Here is an 11,572-nt window from a genome sequence, read left to right on the forward strand (position 1 = left end):
GAAATGAAGTCTCTTCTTTCTCTTTGGAAGCACGGGACTTAGGTCACGGTGAATGCGTGGAATGGCACCCTGATTGTTCCTTTGTGGGCTGACATGAATGTTGGCATTCATTCATCCCTGCATTCATTCTTCAACAAATGTTCATTGAGCACTGGCTACTGGCCAGGTACAGCTCTAGGTGCTTGGGATACATCAGTGGAAAACAAAAACAAAAACAAAAACAAAAACAAAAACAAAAACAAAGAGGCTTGCCCTTGTGGAGGTTAGATTTTACCAAGAAGAGACACGGAATGCACACAGGAAATGAGTAACTCTAGAGGAAGTAGAAGGCGGTAAGTGTGAAGGAAAATACAAAAAATTAGAACAGGGGACCAAGAGTGTGAGGCGAGGTGCATGGTCAGGACATGAGAAGGCCTGGATAGGGTGGCCAGGGTAGTTAGGCCTCCCTGAGAAGGAGGCTTTTGAACGAGGGCTTGAAGGAAGTAAGTGACTCGGCCAAGTGGCTAAGTGAGGGAAGAGCACTCCAGGCAAAGCAAATAGCCGGTGGAAACACCTGGGCAGGGAGCATGGCTAGAGAGGTCAAGGGGCAGCCAGCAGGTCAGGATGGTGGAGGTAGAGTGAGAGAGGGGAGGTGACAGGAAAGGAGGCAAATCTAGGAATCGAACAGGGCTCTGTGTACCCCTTCTTTGTTCTGTAGTCTATGCCCATCCCACCCCCAACTTCTAAAACCCTTCTACATTTCCTCTAGAATTCACAACCCATTATCACAAAACATACTTCCAATACCAGATTCTACATATCTTTGCCTTCTTGTTCTCATGTGGACTGTCCTTTAGTAACTCTGCAAGAGGAGGTTTCTTCCACTTGGCAATGGCTTGGTTATTCTCATGGGCAAATAATTTTCCATCCTTTTAGGCTCAGCTGATACAATGGCTCGCTGTAGTTCGTTTTCTTTATAAGCGGTGTTCAGGAACAAAATCCAAGCTCAGGTGCTTGCTGTGGCAGTTAACTGTGACTTCAGCAAGACATCTAATGACTTTTATCCTGTTTCATCCTTGAAAAATGGGGATAGTAAAACCTGTCTTTTGGGTTTGTAGTGAAGGTAGAATGTGGTAACATCTCTGAAAGTTGTGCTACCTTCATAACTTCCTTGCTACTCTGGTGGCTCTGTGGTCAGTGGCCCACTGTGATGTCTCCTGACACTCCCATCTACACGCTCTAGCCCGCTCACTGTGAATGCCTGAGACTGTCTACCTGAGAGCTTTGTTTGGTCTTGGGGCGTGCCCAGTCAGCAGCATGTGGGACTGGCCAGAGGGCCAGAGAGTTAATGCCCCCAGGAAGAACCCTGGGCCAATGGTGGACAGAGGTTGGTGAATAAATACCCCAGCTTCCTAGCACCTGGCGGGGCTCTGAGCTACTCTCTGTTCTGTCTCCCAGGATTCTCCAGCAAGATTGTGTTACCATTGCCCCCTGTGATAGTTGGCTTGGTAATACCCTCTATTAGCTTCCTTCCCTTTCCTATTCTATTTCCTTACTCCTTTGCTGATGCTGCCAGGATTACCTCTAATATAAGTGGCAGAACTAAAACTTGGCCTCAGCCTGTCTAGATTCAAAGTCTGTGCCTTTAACCACTAAATTACAATGCCATTGATATTGCTTTAAATAGTGTTTCAGATAAGGGTTCTGTTATATGTGTAACTGGCTTTACCTGCTTCATGAATTTAAGTATAGTTAATTGCATTCTTTTAGATTTTCGTACTAAGTTCAAGATAGCTGAAGACCCCCAGTTGCCAGGTTAATAGGAAGTCTAACAGTCCTCCTTTCAGGTCCCTTTCTATGAATTATTGAAATAAAACCCCCTAACATCACAGTACTCCTGAAGTCTGAAAGGGCCCTTGTCTAATTTCCATAAATTATATAGCAGCTGTTGCCATTCATTCCTCCCCCCCCTCCCCCCCCCCCCCCCCGCCAGCCCCAGCCCCATCACACACACACTGTTCGGAACAACGAGTCCTCCTCAGTCTACAGATGAGGAAGGTGCACTCTGAAATGGTGGCTCCTGGTCAACTCCCGGCACCCCCGTTCATTGTCCGTAGGTGGGAGATCCCAGCCCTCGGTTCTGGGCCTTGATTACAGGTGCATCGTTGCCTCTTTCACAATCCCATGCTCAGCTCCTGTTTCTCGGGTCACAAACACCATGCGCTGCTGGCTGACCAGGAGGCAGGCGTTCCAGCATCAGCAGAATCTATGTTTAACGCATTCCTTCCCTATTGCCTCTGGGGCCCTTGACCTGAATGAACTTCGCTCACTCGTTTTGACCTCTGCTATCCTAGAGTTAACTGAATTTCAGAGCCATTCTAGTCCACCTTAATAGCTCCCTATCTTCACACATCAGAGAACTGAAGGTGGTTAAAACTTCAGTGTCTTGCCTCCCAGAAGGCCCTGGACTCACTCAGATAGATCCACTGTGTTCTCAGTGTTCAGTTTTATATAACAGGCGTCTCAGGCTTGACTGAAACACAAAAGTTCGGATTCCATCCTGATCCCAGGACAATGCCTGCTTTCTTGTTCCGTGTTCGCCTAAAACTGTTACTCATGTGACCACCCAGGGCAAAGAAGGCTCACCTCTCTGGGAGGAATTATTTGAAAACCACTCATTGGTGTGCATGTGTTCATTAGATCCCGGACAAAGCCTTTTGTTTTAAGGAGATGCAATTTTCCTCAGAAGCTCTGATTTCAAAAGAATAAAGGATACAATAGCGTAAGGTTTTTTCCCTTCTTTGTGACTGGAAGAGTATATAACTTGTAGTTTCCTATTCTTACAGGGAAGCTGGGTCCAGAAGAAGTTTCAAATGTCACTCTCTCTGCCTGTAAATTGGGACAAGTGTGATCCTGAAAATAAAGGAGAAAAGGAAGAGGGGGGACAGAGACTCCATCAGAAAAACTCAGAATTCACATGCGAGGAGACTTTGCTGATCAGCTGCCGCTGGAGCTGCCCCCTTTCCGTCCTAACCTATGGCGTCTGGAACCACACAGTCTGGCTGGCACGAGATTCCGTTGCAGCAGGCACAGTTTCCTCTTTGTTCAATACCTATACTTCTTGCTTCCTCAGGTGGACTGAAAACTCCCGTGTCCAGCACAGTGTGAACATAGCAGCCTTTGCTTACGTCCCGGAATTGCAACGTTCTTATTTTCTGGTAATGTATGCTACTGTTCTCAGACTCTCGCAGAGGAGGGGGAAAGGAAGAGGGCCCAACATGGGAAAGCAATGCATTGACAATACTCCTGTGGAAAAAAATGTTATTTTCCACAAAGATTTCTGATGAGGACAATTGTACTTATCTTCCAGAAAATATGTTTTCTTTGTTCTGTTTTTTAGGCCCACTCGTTTCTTTTCTCACTACTTTGAAGTTGTTTGTAAATAGGCATTCAAGGAGCCATATGTCAGATATTCTTGGACAGCATCTAAAAACCCCACTTTGCGAGTGTGTGTGATGTGTATTTCCCAGTGTGCAGACACTGTTGGCTGACTAAGCCAATAGCTAGCTACACCTCCTACAGTCCACTCACTGTGGACACTAGGGGTGGCCCCGTGGCTTACTTTATAGGCAGAATTCCTCTAGATGAGGCTGGTGAAACAGCTTTGATTTTTCTAGGTAAAAAGGGACAGATTTAGTTGTCAGGGCCCTTTACCTTCCCCTTCCTGTCTTGGCATAGGTGATGTTGCTTCCGCACATCTGCAAGATGCTGCCTCTCTGTGGGCTGCTGCCTCGGGAACTGCTAAGCTACCCTCAGCCAACACAGAGATTTCTTGAGATCCCATTGCATCCCTGCTGGTGCCCATGTATGCCTTAGATTCCATGTAAGGAACGTGACTGGTTTGGACTCTAGAGATGAGAAAATTGCTGAGGTTTTTTTTTTTGGATGGGTTTTTATACAATTTTCCCATAAGAGGCATGGATTTTATTTATTATTTTTAGACAGGTTTTAGCCATTAAAGTAACACATGCTTATAAAAAACTCAAACTATCCTAAAGTTGTTAAGTGAAAGTCTCCTCTTTTCCTGCTAACAGAAACATGGTTACCAATTCATGTGCACTCCTCTAAGACCTTTCGGTTGCGTGTACGTACATATGTTTCTTTACACAAACATGATCCTACCACGTGATATTCTGCAACTTGCTTTTTAAACATGTCTTTTTAAACACAGGTACGTGTACCATACTTTCACTTGGCACATGGTATAAAACACTACAGGGAGGACGGTCAGGGTGGAGGCATAGGGACACATGCTCTGCCCCCTTGCACAACCATAGAAAGAATTACAACCAGATCTCAAAACTAATTAACACCCACAACCATCAGAGAACCGAGCTGTATGGAAGTCTGACAACCAAGGATTTAAAGAAGACACATTCATCCAGCCGGGTAGGAGAGGCAGAGTTTGAGAGATGGGGCGGAGAGGTGGTGTGGCTTAGAAAGGCAGCAGGGGCAGAACGGTTGGGAGGAATACCTTGGGAGCAAGTGATCCCAAGCCCGAGCCAGGCTGCACAGCCCTGGGTTCCAGCCCTGGGTTCCAGCCCTGGGAAGATAGATCCCCCTTAGCTGTGGCTGCAAAAACTAGTGGGGGTTGGTGTAGTGGAAGAAAGTGCTGGATTTTCACTGCCTAAACGTCCAGCGCAGTCTTAGAATGTTTGCAAACCCACCCATTCCAGGATTCACCATGGGGGCAGCAGCTGGAAGGGCACCAGTTGCACTCGGAAAAGGGGCAAAGTAACTGGAAATGGGGCAAGCATTGGACAAACTGCCAGAAGCCAGGTGGCAACATTGTCTCCTCTCGGAGCCCTCCCCATGCAGCCAAAAAGCAGTGAAGTGGTTGCCTCACCCTAGCAATTACCTAAGGCTCTGCTCCTCACAATTTACAGGTGCCTTTTCTGCATACACCATACTCCTAAAACAGGGAGTAAAAGCAACTCTACCTAATACATAGGAACAAATACAGGAAGGCTGCTAAATTGAGGAGACAAAGAAACATGGCCCAAATGAAAGAACAGAACAAAACCCCAGAAAAAGAACTAAGTGTAATGATGATATCCAACCTATCAGATGTAGAGTTCAAAATACTGGTTATCAGGATGCTCGGAGAACTCCTTGTATGGCAAAAACAGAAAGAAAGAAATGATGGTCACACTAAGTGAAATATAGAATGACCCACAGGAAACCAACAGAGAAGGGAAGGAATCTGGGATTCAAACCAATGATTTGGAACATAAGGAAGAGATAAACAACCAACCAGAACAAAAAGAAGAAATGAGAAATTAAAAAATGAGGATAAGATGAGGAACCTCTGGGATATCTCCAAACATGTCAACATCTGAATCATAGGGATGGAAGAAAGAAAAGAGGAAGAGCAAGAAATTGAAAACTTATTTTAAAAAATTATGAAAGAAAACTTCCCTAATTTGGTTAAGGAAATAGACATATAAGTCCAGGAAGCACAGAGAGTCCCAAACAAGTTGGACCCAAAGAAGACCACACTAAGACACATTATAATTAAAATGCCAAAGGCTAAATTTAAAGAGAGAATCTTAAAAGCAGCAGGAGAAAAGCAGAGAGTTACCTACAAAGGAGTTCCCATAAGACTGTCAGCAGATTTCTCAAAAGAAACTTTGTGGGCAAGAACGGACTTGCAAGAAGTATTCAAAGGGATGAAAAGCAAGACCTACAACCAAGATTACTGTATCCAGCAAAGCTATCATTTAGAATGGAAGGGCAGATAAAGTGCTTCCCAGGCAAGGTAAAACTAAAGGAGTTCACCACCACTAAGCATTACTACAGGAAATGTTAAAGGGACTTATTTAAGAAAAAGAAGAAGATAAAAACCAGAACATTAAAAAGGCAACAAATTCACTACTGGCAACAACTGAATTAAAACAAACAAACAAACAAACAAAAAACTAAGCAAACAACCAGAACAGGAACAGAATCATAGATATAGAGAGATCATTTGGAGGGTTACCAGCTGGGAAGGGGTGGAAGGAGAATGGGAAAATAATGTAGGGATAAAAAAGCATAATTAGTAGGAACAAAATAGACAGGGGGAAGTAAAGAATAGCATAGGAAATAGAGGAGCTGAAGAACTTACTTGCATGACCCATGGACATGAACTAAGGTGGGGGGGGAGGAATGCTGGAGAGAAGAAGGGTACCAGGTGGAGGGGAGCAAAGGGGGAAAAATTGGGACAACTGTAATAACATCACCAATAAGATACACTTAAAAAAAAAACAAACACTATATGGATAAACCATAGTCATTTGCATTAGAGAAATGCAAGTTGAAAGTACAATGTGATAATGCTATCAACCTACTAGAACGACTCAGGTAAATTTATAAGAACCTGACAATATCAAGTGCTGACAAGGATTCAGAGTACTCGGAACTTCATAATCTGTGGGTGGGAATTCAAAATGTTATAGCCAGTTTGGAAAAACAGTTGACAGTCTCTAATAAGGTTAAATGCATACTTTACGTACAATAAGGAAATTCTATCCCTAGATAATTCCTCAAGTGAAATGAAAGCATACATTCTCACAAAAATTTCTACTCGAATGTGTATAGCAGCTGTGTTCATAATTGCCCAAGACTGGAACAACACAAAATTCGCCTTCAGTTGGACAAAGCAACTGTGAGGTACTCACCTTAGGCACAGAATTTAGGAGAACTGAACACTCAGTAAGCAGGATAAATAATATTAATGCAATATTTAAAAAATTAAAATCAATGCACAAATCCAGGATGAACAAAACATGAACATTTAACACAGACTCTGACCCTGAGCTGACATGACCCTGAGAGGTATGCCAGTTGGGGTGCAGGTGCAAGGAAGCAAAAAGGCGTCTCGTTTGCATTTTCCCCTGACAGTTGTGGCAGTGTCACCTCCCGATGGAAGTGGACGAGCTCTTTCCGTAGAATGTAGCCCACAGCACTGCAGAGTGAGAGGGGAACTTTTATTCCAAATACATGTTTGTGTGCTTTTAAAATATTAAGAGAACTCAGGTAATGTGTGCAAATTTTATATATTAATATGTCTTACTTTTCAGAAATGAGACAATCAAAATCAGACATTTCTTAAAAAATATTTTTTAACCAGAAGAATAACAAACTTACCAGGAAACTTCTACACTTTATTTACTTAAAATACTGATAAGTAGTTTGCTGTTTTTGCATATCTTTATATAAGGAATATATTTCACTACTTTTTCTTACACCAATTTGTCTGGAAACCTGGTGTGCCATTTTATGCTGTTTGTAATTATTGATATGTATTATAGTTTTAATAAATTAAATACATTTTTAAATGGTGGTAAAATACATATAAGGTAAATTTACCATCATAACCTTGTTTAAGTGTACAGTTCAGTAGTGTTAAGAACATTTACATTGTCGTGCAAACAATCTCAGAATGTTTTATCTTGCAAACGAAAACTCTCTGACCTTGAGCAGTAACTGCCCATGTCCCTTCCCACGCCTTGCCCCTGGCCCCTGGAAATCACTCTTCTCCCCATCTGTCCCTACGAATTCGGCTACTTGAGATACCGCATGTAAGAGGGATCTTATGGGGTATCCTTTTGTGAGTGGCTTATTTCACTTAGCATAACGTCCTCAGGGTTTATCCATGTGGTGACATGTGTCAGAGTTTTCTCTTTTTTAAGGCTGGATTATACCTATTGTATAATACTATTGTCCTACATTTCGTTTACCCATTCATCCACTGATGGACACTTGGGCTGTTTCCATCTTTTGGCTTTTGTGAATAATCATGCTATGCCTATGCTTGTACAAATATCTCTTTCAGACCCTGCTTTCAATTCTTTGGGGTGTACGCAGCCTTTTCACAAAGTATCCAGCTATGTAATATGAAAAATAGAGACATTTATTGAAGAAGATACAAGATACAAGAAGCATTGTACACAGGACAATGATGCCTCAGTCCCCTTCAAAGTAGGTATCTTGGGACCTCACACAGTTCTCCTAATCTCCATCAGCTACCCCAATGTATTTTTCTGAATCTCATTGATGGTCTGAAATCTCTTCCCTTTCAAAGGTGAGTTTTGGGTAAAGCCAGCAGTCAGACGGCGCCAAATCTGGGGTGTAGGAGGGCTGAGTCACCTGGGTGATTTGATGTTTCGCCAAAAAACTCTACACGAGATGTGATGCATGAGCAGGCCATTTATAGTGAAGTGGCTGCCAATCACTGGTTACCCATAGTTGTGGCCTTCTGAATAGTTTTCCTGGAGGAATGTCCAAGCTTAATGCAAAATTTGATGCAGATTCATTGCTCTATTCACTCAGTCATTTTGAATGCAATGGCCACACAGTACACATGCTCACTCAATGGCATCTACTGCCCCCACGGACTAGAACAGTGAGGTCGTCGTTGGTCATGCATGGGCATTCCAGCCCACTCTTCTTGGCTGCCAGGTTATATCAATGAACATGCAAACCGTTCTCTTATGTTAACAATGGATGAACTTTTTCTGGACAGATCTTGTATACCCAAAAGTGGAATTGCTGGATCATGTGGTAATTTTCTGTTTCATTTTCTGAGGAACTACCATACTGTTTTCTATAGCTACTGCACCATTTTAACCAACAGTATGTCCATTTGATTATTAAATATTATGATTTATGTGAATTAAACTAATTCATATAAATTAATTCTAATTTACTATATATTATATCTATTTGAATTAAACCTTGTATTAAAAATGAATATACTGTATATCTCTGCTAAAAATTAAGTTTCAGAAATATAGCATCTAAAAACCAAGTGATACAATGTTTGAAAAAGAAGAAAGAATGCATGCAGAAATGGATCAAAATTTTATGGGGCAGTTACAAAGCTGGCTAGAAAACACAGTATTTCAACCATTAAAAATAATTGGGTCTCCAGGAGTGACATTATTAAAATAGAACAATCATCAAATTCAGAGTCAGCTAAAGAATAGTTTTTAGAATTGTGAAGAAAGAAGAAAAAAAGTTAGACGTTTTAGTAACTAACTAGTAAACAGAAGTATGAGTGAGAAAGTTAAGAAAATGCCATTTGTAACACTTTGATGATGCTCCATTATGGCCACCAATTTGCAATAAAAGAAAAATGATTTTAATAGAACATAGACCAAACTCAGGAAAAGGATAAGACACAGATTATGGAGAATTATTTTACATAATGACGGAAGATTTCAAAAGAATTTTTGTTTGTTTATTTATGTTCTAAAGGCAAGTAGGTTCACTGTGACTGGCTCATTTATTCTTAAGATGCTTTGTCTTAATTTTGTTTTCCATGCATACTTCTTAACAGTAATACAACAAAATTAGACATTTGCGACTCAAAAGGTTTTGAAGATTGAAAGAATTTTAACTTTTTTGGCTATAAAAATTTCATGTTTCATGATGATGCTTTTCTAAAAATATTCAAACTGATTAACAGATGATGCTTTGCAGAAGGAAATAAAATTAGAGAAACAAAAAATAGGGGAATATTTGTAAGTGCTTTTAGTTTTTATGTTTTGGTGCAAAAATAATTTATTTCTTAGAGAATAACAAGAAATTATCAGAAGTTCAGATGCTGGAATGTTTCTAAACTTAGTTTTTTTTAACTTATAGGTCATTAATGTCAATAGAGCTAACCATCCAGCTAATCATAGAAAAGGACCCATGATTTATCTAATAAAATTCAAAACAAATTAGTAATACTATTAGGAAATCATAGTAAAACTGAAATGTAATTGAGAATAAAAGAAGTAAAATATCGTATTTTGATTTTACACCACATGTAGCCCATTGTGGACAAGTGTGTCAGATTATTTATTAGGTGTGCTCACAGTAAGAATAATCACATAACAAGAACCATATGATTTCACTCTCGTGTGTCTATAAAACAACAAGCCACAGATGAACAAACAAACAATCTCACAGACACAGACAACAGTGTGGTGCTTACCGAAGGGGAAGGGGGTAGGGGGCAGATGAAGAGGTTAAAGAAAGTCAAATACGTGGTAACAGAGGAAAGTGGACTTTGGGTGGTGAGCACACACACAATATACAGGTGATGCATAGTGGGATTGTACACCCGAAACTTATACAATGTTATTAACCAAAGTTACCCCCCCAAAATTTAATTTAAATTTAAAAATGTCATCAGTAAAAGAAAGTTATGTTGATTTTATTGAAATAAAAAGCTTGATATAGTCTAGCTCAGGGGTGTCAAACTCATTTTCACTAGGGGCCACATCAGCCTCCAGGTTGCCTTCAAAGGGCCGAATGTAATTTTAGGACTGTATAAATGTAACTACTTCATAACTAGGGGCAAGGAGCTGGGAGCTACTGCCAGGTAGAAACAAGATACCGGGCTGGACAAAACAAGGTGGAGGGCCAGATTCATCCCACGGGCCTTGTGTTTGCCACCTGTGGTCTAGCTTGTGAAATTATTAATAAATTGAAAAAATGACATTAACATAAAAATGCGCACGGCCAGGAATATGGCAATGGAACACACATGGCTGGTGTACACAGACTGTATAAGCCATTATTTCATCCCCAAACTGACTATGCCACATTTCTGCAGTGCTCAGCTCATAACCTTAATTTACTATGCAAAGCCCCTGCCTCTGTGAATTGAAATATGAATGGTTTTTAGTATTGTACATAGCATATATGCGTTTTTTGTGAGTTCAGTGAACAAATGGAACATTATTATGAGTGCTCTAAAAATTCCATTACAGACACCGAACGGGCACCAAGATCAACTGCAGTCAAGGCGCTTCTTCAGCTATGCGAAGAAACGTAAATTCATACAAAAAGATTCTAGAGACAGGGGCACTCGCTGGTTTAAACCTAGTATAATGGTCTTTGTAGAAATTGTTCACTGTGAATTCCTTTTTGCCCTTGATTTTTGTGTTCTCCACTTTGCTCTACTTTTTTATGGCCTATTATCCAGTTAACGTCTTGTTTGTGTATGGGATCCAAGTGTTCCTTGCAAGCAACAGACCTGAGATGTTAACTGAGTCCTTTGGAATTGCCTAACTTTACCGAGGCTGAGAGTTCAAGAGCCTCTTCAGAACACATATTTTCTCAAGGTTGGACTTAATTATCTTTTAATTAAATCTTGGCATAGGGACAACCGTATTCTGGGTGCAGGTCAGAGCAAAGGTTTCTAATCTTTGAAGGTTTTTGTCCCCATCTCAGTTGTGTTTTTCATTATCGTCTTGGCAAGCTGGCTGGATTTCTAAATCACATGGAGCTCTGCTTAGACTTTGTATATTTCCAGAGGTGTTTTCCTCCTGAGTGACTAACAGTGGTAAACTGTTATTACTCTGTTTTCATAGTCCATTTCACAGACAGATTATGTGAACCCTTTTATAGAGGAGTATGGTAACCCAGGGTGGGAAGAAGCTTTAGGACTTTGCTATTCAAACTGTGGCTCATCAATCAGCATCTGCGTCACTGGGGAGTCTGGGAAAGCAGCATCTTGGGCCCCGCTCCAGGCCCACTAGATCAGAATGCACATTTT

General features: G+C 41.1%; 1 long non-coding RNA gene across 1 annotated transcript; it reads left to right on the forward strand.

Annotated features, from left to right (window-relative positions):
- Positions 1–2,664: 2,664 nt before the first annotated feature.
- On the forward strand, positions 2,665–10,877 carry LOC128779497 (uncharacterized). The gene is made up of 3 exons (XR_008425468.2): positions 2,665–3,197; positions 7,856–8,001; positions 10,785–10,877. It is a non-coding gene; the product is annotated as an uncharacterized lncRNA (long non-coding RNA).
- The last annotated feature ends 695 nt before the right edge of the window (positions 10,878–11,572 follow it).

This window comes from Desmodus rotundus, chromosome 11 (genome assembly GCF_022682495.2).
Source record: "Desmodus rotundus isolate HL8 chromosome 11, HLdesRot8A.1, whole genome shotgun sequence".
In the NCBI taxonomy this organism is placed as follows: domain Eukaryota; kingdom Metazoa; phylum Chordata; class Mammalia; order Chiroptera; family Phyllostomidae; genus Desmodus; species Desmodus rotundus.